Here is a 2,818-nt window from a genome sequence, read left to right on the forward strand (position 1 = left end):
TTTTTTTTTCTTCTTCTCCTAGAGCCGCCTTGCCTGAGCTACACAGGGGCCTGGTACTTCACTCTGCAGCTGTGGCACCCTGCGAGACCACCTGGCCTGGGTGCCAGCAGGTGGGTGCTGCCTGGGGGGCACCGCTGCCACCATGGAGGGAAGCACTGGCACAATGGCAGCTCACTCCCCCTTCGCTGCTGTGGGAGAGGCAGGTAAGCTCTAAGGATTGGGCCCCCACCCCGGTGTACACGCTACAGGGGTTTCATTCGGTTTATCTCTCTCTAAATTGAAATGGTGGAAATGGTGGGTTTTTAAAAACGCACTATTTCAATGTAGGGAGAACTAAACCGAATTAAACCTCCGTTGCATGTACAAGCACCCTGTGTGCAGCATGGAAATAGTTCAGTAGTAGGAAGTTAATATAAGTCTCTTGCTGTAGTTTGTCTTTTCCTGGGCACTTCAGCATCTGCTACCACAACTTAGAAAACACTGCCTAGTTCATTCCTTTTGCGGCAGAATGTGTGGGATAATTGTGAAGCAGCAGCCCATGATGTCTTTTTAAACTCTGTTTTTAGGGCAGCAATGAAGCAAGTGCTGGCAACATAGGACCTGAGCCTTGGGGGTTCTGAATGTCCTTCCTCTCATCCAGTAAAGGCAAATCATGGCCCTCTTTTGAAGACTAGTTTGGGAGTGAGCCAGCTGGGAAGACAGCCAAAACTTTGGCGTGACAGGATATGACCCTGCTGCCATTGAAAACGCTGGCAAAGCTTCTGATTTCTAGGAGGGCAGAATTAGGCTCCCGGACAGAAGTTCTCTTTGTATGTTGCTGCAGTGCTGCGTGTGGTGAATAAAACAAGGCAAGACTTATTTGTGAGCCGGTTGGAGAGAAGAGATTGCAGATGGGTCCTGTGCAGCAGACAGTGCAGCCATACCTCATCCTGCTAGCAGAGGGGCTGCTGATGCCTCAGGGGAGCCGAGCAAGCACGCTATGAAGCCATATAAGTAGAATTCCAGCTTCCTGATGTTTCAGCCCCATTCCCCCACCCTGCTGTATCGAATGAGGTGGCTTTTGCCAGGATTGCTTTGCAAAGTGTCTCTGGGCCACGATTTTTAAAAATGGAGGCTGAAAAAAGGCTCTCGAACCCATCGAGAGGTGCCTACATAAGTGACCGGATTGTCAAAAAAGCTGAGTGCCCAGCAGGTCTCATTAAAGCAGAAAGAGACAATTGGCTGTTTTAGTTTGGCTGCCTTTTAAACACCCCCCCACTTTTTTGGGGGGGGTGTGTGTGTGTGTGTGTGTGTGTATGTATAAACTTTTAAACACCCACACAGCAAACCTGGAAGGGGTTGTTATTGCTAAGCCAAACACAAATGTTGCTCTCTACCAGCTTCAGTGGGACTTCTCATATAGGGAAGGTGAGAAGGTTTTGGCCCAGGTATATACAGAAAGTGATTCAGGACCCAAAAATGCCTAATCCTAGTCCTGGTGCAGGCATCTGCACCAGTGTAAAGTGGGTGTGAAACACTACCATATTAGACAGGGCACATTTTGCCCATGTTACACTGGTACAGCTGGCTACGGATGTGGTAGACAATGTGGAACCATGGCCAGAGCCGCAACCATCATGATTGAACAAAACTAAGTAGTCCCTTTGTCCCTGTGGCAGGGTACTGTTGGCGCCTGCCACTTTAAGGGCTGAGCCAAGCAGCCAGCAGGCGCTTGATTTTGGCAGCCATTTTAGATCTCTGGCTGCCAAACAGAGCAGTTTGCTGCTGGCAGGCCAGGCAGAAACATTGCCTGGCTGCAAGGCTGAGTGCAACATCCTGGAGGTAAGGGCAGGAGCTATAGAGGATGGTTTGGAGGCTCCTGGTCCTAGGCATGACCTAAAACTATACCCTGCCAGGAGTGGGTGGCCTGGTGGAGCTCCCAGTGGTGCAGGGCCTCCAGGAAATACCAGGCCAGTTACCACCCTGGTGAAAGGCGAGTCAGGGTGCCCTAATAACCCCAGCTCCCACAACTGGGTGGGTTACCCCATGTTAGGGTGAAGACAGCAGACCCAGATTAGAGAGTGGGCTATAGACTCAGAAGCCTGACTTAAAGTACCTTCGACTGGTCAATGCTGGGGCCAGGACCAGAACGGTCAAAAGGACCAGGTCTGACCACACACATAGGTTCCTAGCCAGAATGCAGGACCTCCATCTAATCCAGGAGGTGCACAGCCCCACCAGGGGAGACGCCTTGTTGGACCTGGTGCTGGCCATGGGTGACAATCTGGTGCGGGGGCTGCAGGTGCTTGACCACCTGGGCAACAGTGATCATCGCCTGCTGTAATTCACCATCCAGTGCAAGGTGACAAAGCCTACAGCAAGGCAGCAGCCCTAGATTTCAGGTGGGCAGACTTCAATGAGCTAAGGAGAATAGTCGGGGAAGGACTGAGGTCCCGAAGGGAAGGGGAGCCAGGTGTCCAAGAAAAGTGGTCGCTCCTTAAGGAGACAATCCTTCAAGCCCAAAGGGAGGTAATCCCAACACGGATCAAAGGGAGCAGGAGGGCACAAAAGCCCCCATGGCTCATCAGAAGCATCCGAGAATGTCTTCTAGCTAAAAGGGAGGCGCACACCCAATGGCAGGGAGGGGCCATCACCAGGGAGGACTATACTGTGGTTGCTTGGGGATGCAGGGGGGGTGGTTAGGAAGACCAAGACAGAGATGGAACTAGTAGTAGCTTCCTGGATCAAGGACCACAAGAAGTCCTTTTTTAAATACATAGGGGGGCAAAAAGTAGGTACTAGGTAACGTGGGGCCCCTGCAGGACACGCTAGGAAATTT

This window comes from Gavialis gangeticus, unplaced genomic scaffold (assembly GCF_001723915.1).
Source record: "Gavialis gangeticus isolate Ggan-Ray unplaced genomic scaffold, GavGan_comp1, whole genome shotgun sequence".
Lineage (NCBI taxonomy): Eukaryota > Metazoa > Chordata > Crocodylia > Gavialidae > Gavialis > Gavialis gangeticus.